The sequence below is a fragment of the Protopterus annectens genome, chromosome 1.part2 (assembly GCF_019279795.1).
Source record: "Protopterus annectens isolate FY-2018-M chromosome 1.part2, PAN1.0, whole genome shotgun sequence".
Taxonomy (NCBI): Eukaryota; Metazoa; Chordata; order Ceratodontiformes; family Protopteridae; genus Protopterus; species Protopterus annectens.
This window is the reverse complement of record NC_056727.1, coordinates 1,166,427,394-1,166,443,564: the sequence shown is the minus strand read 5'-3', so window position 1 is coordinate 1,166,443,564 and position 16,171 is coordinate 1,166,427,394.

Genomic DNA, 16,171 nt, shown 5'->3' with positions numbered 1-16,171 from the left:
TTAAGTACCACCATCTATACACTACATCAGCAAAATGATGTAAGGCATCACCAATGCCGTGGATGGAGTCATGCATGCCAGGCAGTGTGGCATCTATGGCTGTGAGCATACATCCAGTGAACCATTCACAACGTGTCTGTGCCTCCATGATGGACCAAAACATGCACCGGGTGACACATGCTGTGACATCTCTGACAGGTGCTGGATGGGCAACAATCCTCCTTTAAGCACCCGTGTCAATTTGCATGTGTGGGACCTCACCAGTTCTCTGGCTATGGCTAGTGTCTACAGTCACAGATGCCATAGTCGCCACACTCTCCTGTTCGATGCCACCACCACTCTCTGACTGTCCAATATCTATGGCTGCTGGGGACTGGGTATGTGTGGGCATACTGACTGTGTTTGGGGACATCCTCTGCAAGGATATGTGCACCTGTCTGGTGGACATCTGCATTAAATAATGTCTATATGGCAAGGCCATAGCACAGTTTATAGTCACATGGCAAGGCCATAGCACAGTTTATAGTCAATCTCATTAAAAGGACATTGGCGACCTCCACACACTTCATCATGCACAGTTAGGCTTTGTTAAGGAAGGCATCATGTCTGTTACACTCAGTTAACCTCTTTGACACAGTCACCAAAACCATGGAAGGGGGGGTGACAGTACTCACTGCCTACCTTGAATTGGACAAAGACTTTGACAGTGTAACCCACGTGACCATAATAGATATACACTCCCAAAGTATGCATCACACCATATGTTACCAGAGGAGTAGTACACTGGCATGCTGACACGTCCCACCTAATCCAGATAGAAGAATTCACTTGAAGCGGTTGACCCATAACTAGCAGTGTAACCTGGTATTCTATGTTTGGGCCTCTGTTATGTGTGATGCATACTTTTAAGGTGCAGGGCACATCCATTGGCCTATGGCTGACCATGTTTGCAGATGACTGCATGCTGTGTGCTGTCACTGGATTCCCTAGTGATGTGGACATCTGCCTAGGAGGGTCTCATACAGACACATGACTAGTGCCAGAAACATGACCTCAGGTTGCATACCAGGCAATGCAGTGTCAACCCCTTTGGAGAGAGGGATGTCCCCACATATTATCACAGAACTAACAACATCCTAGGCATGCAATCAGTCATGAGGGATCTGTGCACACAGGTTGATGGCAACATGACATTTCACCACCATGTTGCTTCTGTTGTAAGGTAAACCTTCTACATGGCCCATCTGATACATAAGGGTATGTCATCCAGGTACATTGGGTCATAACATCCCTGTATTCCCCCCAGTAAGGCCCATTATTGAGTACAATGCCCCAATCATTATTCATCTCATACAGCACATGCAGCAGCTGGGGACATCAAAGAGGTTCCTCACCAAGGAATACCAGGGCCTCAAACATCTGCCATATACAGATAGGCTATAAGCCCATCCCTCTACCTAGTTTCATACATATTCCTTAGTGGTGACCTCTGTCTGGCATACAAGGCAATCACGGACTCCACATTGTTGGGACTGCTGCACAAGTGCAACTCAAGCTCCACTCTATTAGCCCACACACATGCCATCAACCTGGTGTGTGACATCAACTAGGCTTTTTGGCACCTCACATGTATGTCCCACATACCCACCCTGCAGTGGAATGGACACCCTATCCACATCAGGCAGGGTACTATTTACACCTTTGCAAGGGGTACCTGGATAACTGGATGGTTTACAATGCATACACCCTTGGGATACCACCTGTGTCTCTGTTAGAATGGGACATCAAGTGCTGGCTTGCATACACATGGGCTAAAATCTGGTCTAGACTTATGGGGGCTCTGGGCCCATAGCCTAGTAACCTTGTATGATCCTAGGTATACTAGTTATGGCCTGTGTGCTGTGACAGACTGTGTTGTTATGTGTCCGCACCCATCACTGCCATCTACGGTTATGTGTCCCCTATGGGCATCATTACAGTATCATGTCATGCTGCCACCATCCGACAAATAGGTAAGTGGTACTACAAGAGTATGTGGACATTCCAGCAACATCTGTGCTACACAATAACTGACAGCACTGCAAATGTGGAGAGGCATTTTCTGCTCGTAGGTGTCTGACATCTGCAGTACACAGATGTTTGTGAAATGTGTACATGTGCCTGATATATGTGGGCCCCCTGGCAGACAAATATGGATGTCTGGAAACCAGTTGGACAATATGTAATAGTTGTCCCCTGACTGTGGGGAATGTGTCTGTGACATGCCAGACCTCTCCAAACACAGTAATGGTACATTAATATCTGGTACTGTATTCATTCCCTACACTGTATGCTCAATATGTACACACTGTTGCTGAGGCAGAGCCTGTGTCCCCCACTACTGCTGCAGAGGTCACCAGGTATGATAGCCATAGCTTTCAAGCAATGAGATACAGGTGTTGAGTACACAGTGACCTAGCCAGACTACATCAAGAACAGTCAGGGACACCTGGACAATGTTTGAACTATGCCTGTATGACATTCTCAGACTGAGAGGGGCTCACTGAGAATACATGATGTGATATGCCAGTTGTATCCACCAATAGTTACTGTCACTATTGTACAACAGAAAATCCAGTAGCATTCATATGTGAGCTGACCTTTGCTGGGGGGACTCAGGGCCCAGAGCTGTGATCTATGTCACTGCAGTCAGAGCCAAAAGGGAAGACTGTAGGTGCTGGACAGATGACTAACAGCAACATGTCATTCTAAGATATGTTGTTGAGACCTACTGTTGAAATCCCTATTTCCCATGTCTACATCTCACCATCTGCATTCCATTACATGGGGAATTCTATGACATACCTGGTATAGTGCTGTACTCCTTTGTGAGCAGAAATCCAGTGGTAGTTTTCCTAGGAAAGTGCAGTCCATCTTCATGAAGAAAGTCACAGACCTGTTTACCATAGGCAGCAACTTGCCATTTGTAGATAATGCTCATGAACAGATGATTGCCTGTGCACCAGTCTGTGATTCACACCTGCTAATATCATCCAGAACAGCCGGGTTGCATTTTCATTAGCAGTGCTATAATTAAGGCCTTCGTGTAGGTCTTGGCCCTTTCCTGGCCTGTGAGGAGGACATTATTGAGGTGTGAGAACTACAGCATCACAGAGGGTAGGTAGAAATACTGTCCACTGTTTGGATTGATGTGGTATGTCCACTGTTTTGCATGCTATGTTTGGCCATTATTAACAGATTTTCCTGATTCTGTGGTAGCTTACTGTTTATCAATGTGTGTCAGGGTCAGTAAGGAGACAGGCAGATGTGAGTGTCATACATCATTTTTATCTGAATGTGCATGCTGCTGCAGTTGACTCTGGTCTATCAACTATGTATGTTTATAGAGGGAGACTGTGACACATGTCCCTGTCACCTGACTATTCCCCCAACCCTTTAAGTATGGGTGTTGTGTGGATGCCCTGCTCTAGATGTTTGGGAGGTATGGTAGGTCTGTAGCAGGTAGCTGAACATACTGCTGCATGTGTAACAGGCTGCAGGTGCTGCATTCTGGCCAGGAGTCATACTGGGGATTATGAACACATTGGGGAACAACAAGCTGTAGATGTCAGTGAGGGAGCAGAGTCTGCTCTGTTGTCACAGCATAGCCAGGGTGAGGGTACCCATAACAGTCGAGGTGAGGCATGTGCCTCTGGTACATATGTTAAGTAATAATGCCATCCAGAGAATGGTAGGTGACATGACATGTGTTGCACCCTACAGGCCTCTTAAGTGCTACTGTGAGTGGCAGTGACTGTGGTAGTAGCAACCAGTTCTGCTGGAAATTGAAGGGCTCAGTTATTTCTATGTTGTATTGACAAGCATGTAGCTGTTGTGCAACAAACTGGACTGTGGGTCAGGACTGTGTGTGTCCAGATGTCACACGTGCTAGGAATGTAACAGATAGAGCTACTGAGTCACTATTATGGCAGGTGTAGTTGCAAGACATATGTGTATGCATACAGTGTGTTACACAGGATTGGCATGAATATGTGTGTTCAGATGGGTATGACATGTGACACTGACCTGTCTGTCATGATTTTGTAACCTCAATCTGCATTGACTTTCCAGTACTTCAGCACACAGAATAGGTTTTCTGACAACCATGCCATAAGTAGGTGGCACAACTGTGGACATTCTGCAACAGTCTGTGCAATTGTCAGTTCTACCTGATATTGTAGTCCTCACTTACATCCATTAACATGTATTTTGCTGTGTACTGGTTCAGTGTATGCATCACAGGCCCAAGTATGCTGTTATTTATCCCATTATATGTAGTAGTAGTAGTAGTGTGTCACTGGCAATCAGGATATGTTTCTAAAAACAGCAGCTTTTCTTCACAGCTGAATAGTCTAGTGAGCTAATATACTATGCTATAGTTGACAGGATTCTTGGTTCAATACTTGGCAAGTGTGATTTTTTTTTTGCGCTAATGTGCATTCTTGGAATTCATGATATATTTATAGAAACAACCATTACTCTCCAGAGCTGAGTGGCCTAGTGAGCTAATGCACTATGCTGTAGCTGACATGATACGTTGGTCAATATATGACAAGGGTGAATATTTTTGCTGATGTGACATCAGTGGAATACATGATATTTTTATAGAAACAGCAGTTAATCTCCAGAGCTGCGTGGCCTTGTATACTGTGCTGTAGTTCAGAGGGTCCTGGGTTCGAGAGCTGGCAGGGGTGATCATTTTATTGATGTGCATTAACAGTGTCAGAATCAGATAAGGTGATTAAAGCAGTTTTAAGCAGGTTTAAGCGGGTTTGCGAGATGTGGCGTGAAGCTCCTCTTAATCCTGCACTAATTCCAAAAAAAAAGAAAAGAAAAAAGGGGTGATAGGAAAGTGGTGAAATAGGGCAAGCAGGGGGGAAAAACAATGTGAAAGGCAGGTAGAGATGTGCAGGATGAGTGTAGGAAATGACCATAGCTCTCCATTTCTTGGACAGCAACAGCTGTGCAGGTTGTGGACAATTTGGAATTTGGAGCCTCACCTCTCCAAGACAGGGGGTGGCTGACATAACTATGTTGATTAATTGATTTATTTATTGATTGTGAGCAGTGTACATGAGGGAAAATGGAGAGCTATGTATGGAGAGATATTTTATTTTTGTGGGACAGATGCCCTTTTTTTAAGGTGAGAGTGGGATGTTGGGGAAAGGTTGTAGGTATGTTTGGGGAGGTAAGTTTGGTAGGAGAGGTTGCATTTGCAGACAGACAAGACAGCAGACAGTGGTGTTGTATGACACATGAGGGGGTAAACACCTTGGACGGGGAGGGTGTTTGGGAATCGGAGGACCAAGGGCTCCCAGATGGCAACAGTGGGACTGAGCTCCCTACCCATGGGCAGTCACCACTGCTCCTTCACAGCCACAAAGATAGCTGTGCTGGGGGCTGGGCACCAGGGCCAGCCTGCCCCTCCAGGTATGCCAGTTTGCCCTCAATCTGGTGCAGTTGATCATCCAAATCACACTGGATAACCCTACTCATCATCCCTGGAAACTGATTTCAGGTGACCACTTCTTCTCTGTGCCTGCACCCAGGGGGAGATGAGCCCCATCCTCTGAGGCAGTTCCACCCATGAGTGGAGCAGGACCAGTGGAGGGGTAGCTCCAGGATGGGTTGCAGATGTGCTGGGACGTGGTGCCATGGCCAAATGACATGGGGTAGGTGGATCTGCTGGAACTGGCCTACCCATTTGTGCTACGGTGTTGAGGTTTTTAAAAGTGTATAGGTTAGTCATGAACAGAACATTTAAACGTTAGTTATAACAGCATGCATGGGTGTTCCAATTAACTCAGAACAATAGAATTGCAGAGCATACAGAACACAGGCATAAATGGAATAACAGTCAGTATTGGAACAGCATGCCAGTAACAATTACAGCAAAAGTCCAACAACAGTGGAATTTCAACAAGGTATGTTAGTATGCAACCATTGTAATATGTAACCAATAATACAACACAATGCCCAACATTAGGTTTAGAGAACAACATATGTGGAAATGAAATAATACCCTTAGTATAAGAATATAAATTTGTGATGCCGATAAGGGGTAGAGGAGAGAAAGACATTCCATTACCAACTGTATAGGCTATATTTTTCACAACAGCACTGGTCAGTACTCTACAGGTCTGCTCTTACTTTACATCTACAAGTGCCCTATAGCTTCTGTAGCATGTATATACCTCTCAAGCTGTCCACATGGAATGGTATGGGTCAAGCTGTAACAACTACAGGTACATAACTACATGGGACTATTAGATGTCAGGGGAACATATATGACTACCAAGGTGTACTCTGCACCGGTGTTGTGTGAGTGTGCTACTGGCATTCTTCAACTGGGTTTATATCTGTGTCCAATGTTATTGGCAACAACAATCACTATCCATGAGCATGACACTTGAGAGACATGTATAATGCACAGTACAGGGAGTTTACACTTATCCTACTGTCATTGGCAGGCATGGGGTTAGACTATTAGCAGACATTCACAGACACACCAGACATACAGCCGTGCCAACAATAGACCATTTAATTTGTCTTATTAACTTGGAATGGTAGTGTACTTCATGACATTTTATTTAATTGAGTCTTATCACCTTGCTATGCAATGCTGTTTACGCACTAGTACATCTGGACACAGACAGAAATATATACCCTTTATACAGCTACTACTGACATTTATTTACCTGTAAGTCCTGTGGGGAGAATATCTGCTAACAACACATAACTGTTTCTATAAATAGTCAGTACTACTTGTCTTTTACTATAAATATATCTTAGTACCTGTCTCTGGATTCAACCCCCGGTCTGTGTGTGGTAAAATGCACAACATATATTTATTGCTTATCACACTGAGCTAATGGGCAACTACCATGTGTTGATTGATTGATATGTGCCTAAAGCTCATCTGGTGACAAAGTATGACCTGGCAATAGAGGTAGAGTGTCAAACAAGACTGCAGTGACAGTTGAACATACATGCATGAGATTCATGCATGACAGAGATAGTAGGTGAACTGTGTATTAATACTTGGAATGAAGGTGTACACAATTAACCCCTAAGGAACGGGAATATGTATGATTTGTACAAACCATATTGGGGTGCTGGTTTGCCTACCTGACCCATATACATTTGCAGATGGTATATTTGCAGTTTACAGCTATTACAGTTTCATACTTTCCTGCATCAATGTACCTACGTTCAGGAATGCATATAGCTGAAATGCAAAGGTTAACACAAGACAATCCTGGGAGAAACACACTATAATACCTTAGACAGTACTACTCTAGGTTCAGATCTTAGTGCAGAACAAATATCATATTACATTATAGCTTGTAGTACAGATCCACATCTACACTTTAGCATAACAGTTCTTTATCGGCCAACCTTCGGTCACTTCATGGTGTTATATCTGTGTTTACTTCACAGCACCTGTAAAATTTGATTTCTTGAACAGCAGCCCAGAATACACACAACAATTGGCAGAACAAACCTTTATTGAAGGTGACATGACACAGTGATTGGTATACAACTGACAATCTTTATTATTCTACACTTTAAATAATGAGTTGAAAAACAGTTGTTATTTCACAATCTGTGCAATACTAACTTTATTTCCTTCACAATTCTGACTGCAATTGTACTGTATTTCCTGTGGATTATGAATACAGTTAATTTATTCTCTTCACATTTTGAATGCTGGTGTACTTTATTAACAGATCATTAGTATTAATACAGTATACACGTGTTATTCCTAAACATTATTAATGCTGTATTAGCTTTCTTTCCTTAACATTAGCATATTTCATGCTTTCATCTATATTGAACTGTACCTGGAATTACTCACTTATATCAGTCCAGGTCTATGAACACATTCATTGCAGTTCACTCAGAACAGAATATACCTACTGAAAGTTTCTACTGTAATCTTTCTTATTCATATTACTATATATTGCAAGATGTATCTGTACTCACCACAGTCTCAGCGCATCCTGGCGAGTCGCCCTACGTGGGCCTCCAGGTTGCGAGCCCTCTCCTCTGCAGCTGAGGATAGAGAAACACACCATTATGCTTACCTGTCTATCAGATATTCATATTAGAATTTGGTAAATCAATGGTTCCTATACCTACAAACTTCTGGGGCATTGTCGTCCCAAGCATCAAGAATCAATTGGGGCAAGAGATCCTCCTTCCTACACTTCAGGTCATCATAATGATGACACCCCTACTCACCAGTGCAGGGGATGCCAGTTGCAGTGGTGAGGTCATGTGCCAGCTGGTCCCAGGCCTCTGATTTGTATTTAGACCCTTGGTAATGCCTCTGCAGCAGCTGGATGTCATGTTTTTTTACAAGGAGCTCAACCATGACCATGGACTCCAAAATGCCCCAGCGCTGTGCTCAAAAGCGCACACCCTCTCCAACACCTGCCATAGTCTCTGCCAAGATTGAACTTCAACAGATTCTGGCTGTATTCCTACATACTGCACTTAAATAAGGCTGTTTTCCCACCCTTTGCTGCCATTGGCCATTTTAAAAAATGCTCAGCTCTGCTTAGCAGCTCGCAAATGCGCTGAGCTCAGCTGAGCAGTGTTTAAACAGGGAATGCTTAACAATGCTTACCAGTGCTTAAAACCACTTAGCTGAGATGAGGACTGCTTAAACTGTAGCAGTTCCCAAACCAGCTAAGCAGAGCTGCCCGTTGCTAAGTACTGCTAAAACAGGTCCTGTTTAAGCATTGCTTGGCTTGGCTTAGCAGTGCTTAGCAGAGCTTAGCTAAGGGTAAACCAGATTTTTAAATAATAAATAGAAAATATATTGACATTAATTGCTCATTAATGATACTTCATTATTATGTGCACATATTTTACTTTACATGACCTAACCCTATGTAATTTAATTACGTTATCTTGGGGTGTGACTGTAATGTATTGGACACTTGTGTGTAACTGGAGCTTTTCTCCTCATATCTCCACTGAAAATGGGCCTCTGGACCAGCTGGACTAACCCGGTTAAAAAATCTCAATAACTATGTCCCTACAAAGAAAATTATATAAATTAATGCTATTAGATGTAAAAGCTGAATGGCCTGTCTGTGTATTCAAACTGTGCACCTACTGCACACAAGGCTGTGACTCTAATCATTCAGCTAATGTGGATGTGAATATTTCAGCTATACATTTCTATATAGCTTTCAGTCACGTTTAAGCACTGTTGAGCACCGCGCCATACTGCACAAACCCACTGAGTTATGCTTAAACATGATCTTTTCCATTAAAATTAAAAGTATCCAGTTTCTATTTTAGATATCTGGCACATGTCCATTGCTAAGCGCTGTGCCATGCAAACACACACACACACACACACACACACACACACACACACACACACACACACACACACACACACACAAATAAAATAAAAACAATAAAATATTTAACTTTTATATTTCAGTGCCATCCGACACTTTGACAGTGCAGGGGGTGTGTTACTCATCTCTGGACATGGTAACACACCCCCTGCACTGATTCAGTAACCGTGTTACATGGCTCTCCCTCAGTAGTGCACCTTCATTAATATGCAAGGCACACTGCTGAGGGGGAGTGGCAGACACTGCCACAGTATACTCTGTGCAGACCTTACATTATTCCTACATGGAGTTTATTAAATCTGGGTGTTTAACTATTAGCCATTTATACCTAAGCTTTCTGAACTTATTTCCACAATATATATAACATTTAAATTAATTTCAAATGTGAAGAAAATTCCAATCTTTTAACCCACAAGGCTATAGTATCTTTTAGGTTTGAAGTAATGTTGAATAGAAAAAATATATGTAAATTACTTATGAGGAATTGTAATTCACAGATTATATGAAACTACTGCATTCATTTGCATAGTGATTGATGGCATTACAGACTGTAGCAGTCTAGAGCAAGTGGGAATTTCAGATGTGCAGAGTCATTTTGCTTTCTATATATTTAATCTTGTAATATGCACGGTAAGTGTAATTTATATATATCTCAGATGTATTTTTCAAATTTGGGAACGGTACTGTATAGTGTTTACTGTTCAAATTTTTACTTGGTATGTTTAGAATATTTTTCACAGAAATGTTTCATTCAGTATTGCCATTTTTCATTTTTACCTCTTGATGTGTTTAGTTTGTCAAATGTTGCACATAGAATAATGTGCTCAGTTTGCCTCTTGTTGTGTTTTAAAATGTGCAAGATTTGACAATGTTTTGTGTTAGTAGCGCCAGTTTGTATCTTTTACTTGTTTAGAATGTCAGAGTTTGCAAGAAGTATGCCATAATGTGCATTTAACCTGATTGCAGCTTTCTGCAATGTCCTCCATTTTCTATAGTGACCTGAACATGGTCAGAAAACAGGGAGGTAAAAGTCATTATTTTCCTGTCTGAGGCAAATGTTTCCATGGAAAACTTTGACTGGCATGCACAGACAAGCACTGTGTGGGGGTGCTACACTAACAGGGAGTTTACTTACATGGTTATGCTTTACATGTTGTCTCTGAAATGAATCCCTTCCCCTTTAAATAGCCACTCATTAGTGTGTCAGTATATAATACATGACTGCGACTCCTAGCATGTTCCTCTGCTCATTCACTGACTTGCTAGATGCACCAAAAGTGTGAGTTTCAAGGAAAGTGGGGCTCGCTGTCACTTATGCTAAATCTGTTTACAGTGTCAGTTATTTTGTTTGTTTTGTTAGAAAATAGCTCTCAGTGTTTTTGCTGTGAAACTTGAAATAATAAAACGTTTCATATTCAGATCTTTATAGTCATTATAAATGTAAAAACTAGTTTAAACAGTGTTTTATAGTAATTGGAGAGAGAGCACCAAATAGTTGGTTATTGGTATGGTGGGAGCAGGAGAAAGCATGGTGGGGGTATATGATGGGGAGTCTAGTCCATTGTCTTGTTTAGGGCCCCATTTGGCCATGATCTGGCTCTGTACATATTAACGTGTCAACCTTTTAACGTTTTACCAGTATTTACTGAGATAAAATATTTACAAACGACATCACAAAAATATAGTTTCCACAAAGGAAAACTCCCTTTGAGGGATCCAGAAGGGTTCTCTGAATGAAATTAAATATCAGTCACCTGTACAATAGTAATTAGTGGCCAATGTTTTTACCTTTTCTACAGGAGAAATGGCAACCAGTAGACATTATAACGTTAAGATAGTTATCATTATTGAGAAGGTGCCTACATTTTTTTACATGTAAATTTAATCTTGAAAGTGTTGATACCGCATGTGAATCTGCATCTTGACTGTGAAGGAACTCTAGTATCACAGGATTTATCCCTATATGTAAGTTAAGTCATTTGAAATCTTAGTCCAAAGTATCTCAAAAGACTAATGTTGTAAACTATGACTGTAACCCTATTGCATGAACTTAGATGTCAGCAGATCAGCTTCTTTCTTGAAACTACTCTTACTGCAACAAAAATATTTGAATCTTTGAGATTTTGAATAAAGTATATTTCTTAGAATGTATCTAGAGTGACATTTATCATGAAAGAGAAAAATATTAAAGGACTTCCTGTATACAAATGTATTTACTGAACCATTAATTAGTCTGGTTACTTCAACATCCAATAAAAAAATACATTAGAAATGTAGTTAAAACTTATACCAAAATGATTATGGTTAAGGCAGTTTCAAAACCATTGAGTTGAATCACATTGTTCACCTACAACAGCCAGCAATTGTCCATGTAGTACCTATATATTTGTAGCATATCAAAATATGTGTTATTACCTTGACTAATGATACATTCCATTTGTAAATAACCTGTAAAGATGTCAGGTTAGTTTGGTGCAGACTATACAGCCATTGCAGTAGCTTTAAATTGATGGTTAACAATTTCCCAAAAAACAGAATGCATTCATAATGTAAAGTCAGATCAATCAAGAATATCAAACATGATGAAACCCCTTCATTATATACATTGGAGGCTGACACATGACTGCATCAAGGCCAGCTTGATAGGAGATATTTGTGTATATTGATTGTATATTTACAGAGAAGTACAGAGCCAGGTGTTCTGTTCCACAAACCATTTTATGGATCTGCATAGTATATTGTTTCTGTGCTCTGACCAAAGGAAGCAAGTTTCTAAAAGTGTAGAAACAGGCTCTGTGAGGAATTGTCTTCCTGAAACAATAGGGCTACCCAGTATGGAAATTACATTTGTATGTGTCTTTGGTAATAGAAACAAAACTTTGAAATTCTGGTACTTTAACTGTCAATTGTTTCCTAAGATCTTCTGGCATCAAACCTCTGTCAACAGCAATGTATAAAATGTCATCAAACTGTTGTTTAAAATGGGAAACAAGATCAATATGTACATGATAATAACACTGAATATTTCTTAACTGGAAAAGGGTAACATTACAATATTTATGCCAGTCCCAAATAGCCACTTCACCAGCTTTGCCAGCATTGGATACCACTGTACCAGAATTTTCTCTCAGATTTTTAGCACAACCATTTGATTTCTACATATAGTAAATGAAAATTTTCTAAAGGTCTTACTATTATTCATATCTGGTTCCTTAACAAGAGAATTTTTTAAATACCTCACAATGGGAGGGAAGAGAGTTGAAAATCAGATTCTTTTAAAGAGAAAGAGTCTGCACTAACCTTATCGTCTAGAAAATCTCCTAATTTACATAACAGACTCATATTCAGAGACATAATAGCTTAGAATAAATTCTGTCCTTTATTATGTGCTACAATGTTATCATTTGAATGAGTCTTAGTTGTTAAATTAACGACCAAGTTAGCCCAATCAAAATATTTAATTTTTAGTAGTTATTTGAATCTGACAAACATATTCTCATTTTCTGCAATGTTTCTTACCACCACACCGATACATAAAGGGTGAGTTCCAACAACAGCATTACTTCTTTTCAACCTTGGGAGGGCTCAACAGAATCTACCTCAGTGCCTCTATTAGATCAATTGTCAATTCAGAAGATCACAAAACAGATCTTATATTGTTTGATCTCATCTTGTATTTGTTTCTTAATGTTATTACTTGTTGCAGCATTGTTTGATGCCAAACTTTGTTGGGCAACTCTAGCCCCCCCCCCCCCATTTTTGCTTATTTCTAGTAAAGCCCACATCATTCTTAGTATTATTTATGTCTTGCTTAAACTTTTTATTTTTTTCTGTCATTTTAAGTAACTTTTAATTTGCTCAATCATGTGAGAAAATGCATGAAATAAAAAAAGTTTATGTTGGCTGAAAGATTTCACAGCAGTAGCTGCAACGGTGTCTTGTTTAAATCAGCTATCATGTCCTTGTAGTGCTCTACTAAGTACTTAACAAACAGCCTTGAAGCAAAATATTTTGAACAAGTCTCCATTTATGCATAAAAGAAGCCAGATCAGTACCTACTCCACAATCTCTCTCTCTCTCTCTCTCTGTGTTTGTGTATATATATATATATATATATATATATATATATATATATATATATATATCTATGGTTTACTATTAAAATTGCGAATGGTGATGCCCGCAGATGGAAAACTTGAAACATGGATGTTCGAATTTCCATCTTGCTGAACATCTCCTTGTTCAAAAGTTTATATCATCAAATGGACTGTGCATTCACTGATATAAACTCAAAATACTGTACCGAGATCGCGGTACAGTGCAGTTTGGGAAATTCATCCCTTTCCTCACTGTAGTGCGATCTCAGAGTTGGAATATATAGTTAGCAGAGGGTGTAGGAGGCGCAGACCCCCATAGGGGGTGCAGGGGAGCTTGCCCCTCTGCAAAAATGTGATGTGAGGTATAGGGGTTTCATTTACCTGAGTTCCTATATGGACATCACATAATCTATTCGGTGACACTGTCAAATCTACTGAATTCATTCAGCTGATTCAACATTGTGCCATGTTATAGATTTTGACTTTCATTGTTTTTCCGGTGTTTCAAACAGAATTTATTTTTCTGTTCGACATTTTGATAGTAAACCTATATTTATAATCTATATATCTATCAATATCTATCTATCTACACAAACACACACACACACACACACACACACACACACACACACACACACACACACACACACACACACACACACACACTTATGCATACTCAAAGTCCTAGCAGAGTCATGTCTTGTATGACAGTGCATGCATATATACATGGAGCGTCTACAACTGGGTTTAATCAAGCTTCTGGTGTCATTCAAAAGGGATCCAGTATCTATCTGCCTGGGACGACATGATTGACAGTCCACAATGCTTTGCCAGAGATGGTCTGCACCTGTCGCCCCTGGGATTCAGGTTACTGGCTAAGGCTGTTGCCACCCCTATAGTGCCTCTTTTAGGCAAATTTCAAAGGACAAAACCACCACTGTAACAAGTACAAGCATGCAAAATCTGTAGGTAATGCTACTCAATGCTAGAAATCTAAACCTCAAAATGCACTCTCTCGAGGCACTCCTAAAAATGGAGAACATCGATATCTGTACAGTAACTGAGACCTGGTTCAAGGCTCCAGAGAGCACCCCTGCAATACCAGGCTACAACTCTTACCACACTTTTCGGCCACCAAACCAGGACCGAAACACTAAAGGTGGAGGAGTGCCAATATTCACCAAGGATATTCACACCACCAGGCTAGTTGCCCAACACAATGCATCTGAAATTCTCCAGGTGCAACTAACACTAGGTAAGACTGCAATCCAAATTGTAGCTTGCTACAGATCCGCCACCATACCCCAAGATTCTCACTACACCTTTCTAAACATACTGGAAAATATTAAGATAGAACCAAACACCCTAATACTGGGTGATTTTAACTACCCTGCCATTAACTGGGAAAACTACCCATGTACCAACACCTTTGCCCAACGGTTCTTGGAATTCATAAATTCCAAGGCCCTAGATCATCTAATCCATAGTCCCACCAGGGGCTCCAATATCCTAGACCTGGTCATTAACAACATGGGAAATCAATGCTCCACACATATGGTCACCCCCTCGTTAGTCAGGTCTTACCATAAGCTAATCACCCTTAACATCCACATCCCATCCCCACCCCCCAGTAAGGAAACCTCCATAAAAAACTTCTCCAAAGCCAACTTCATGCTACTCAAGTCAGAAGTGACAAACCTCATGACACCCATGTAGACGGGAACTGAAAGTTCAACTGCTGAATCCTACACTAAGGCACTGTACGAGCACATCCACTCATGCATGAATCGTGCTATCCCAAATAGAGCCAAGATGCTCTCATCCAAAAAAAGGAAGCCAATCTGGTGGCCCCCTGCCATAAACAAACTTTACAACAAAAGGAAGAAACTGTTGCAGAAAAGAGGAAAATCCCAGGATGCAAAAAACTCCCTTACCAGCCCCAGTAAGAAAATGAGATCCCTCATAAAATCCTCCAAAGCTAGTTACGAAAATAAAATTGCCAAAGATTCCAAAGACAACCACAAGGCATTCTATAACTATGTCAAGAATCTAAATGGCAATGCTCAGATCTGCTCTGAGCTAAAACAGAATGGCATTAAATATACTGATCCCAAGGATATTGCCAATATCCTGGCAGATCGATTCAGTGCCAACTTCACCTCCCTCTCACCCCCCCCTAAATGGCCCATCTCAATACCGGAAAATTGCCAAATTCCGGTAATAATGGCCACACAGGTAAAAAACGCACTCTCCAAAGCTAAGAATACAGCATCCATGGGACCAGATGACATCCTGGGCTGTGTACTACATGAACTACAATATGAACTGGAACCTCACCTAAGTGTCATGTTTAATCATAGCCTCACCTCAGGTTTTGTGCCCACTGAGTGGCGCAGAGCTACAGTTATCCCACTCCACAAGGGGGGATCCACCTTGGATCCCAGAAACTACCATCCCATCAGTCTGACAAACCTTATCTGCAAGGCCATGGAGTGTATTATCATGGAACTTATAAACCAAAGACATTGGCAACCTTCAAACACTGGACCCCACCCAGTTTGGCTTCGTGAAGGGCCGATCTTGTCTCCTGAACCTGACTGACTTCTTCAAATCAGTCTCCAGAGCCATGGACAAGGATAAGGTGGTCCACACAGC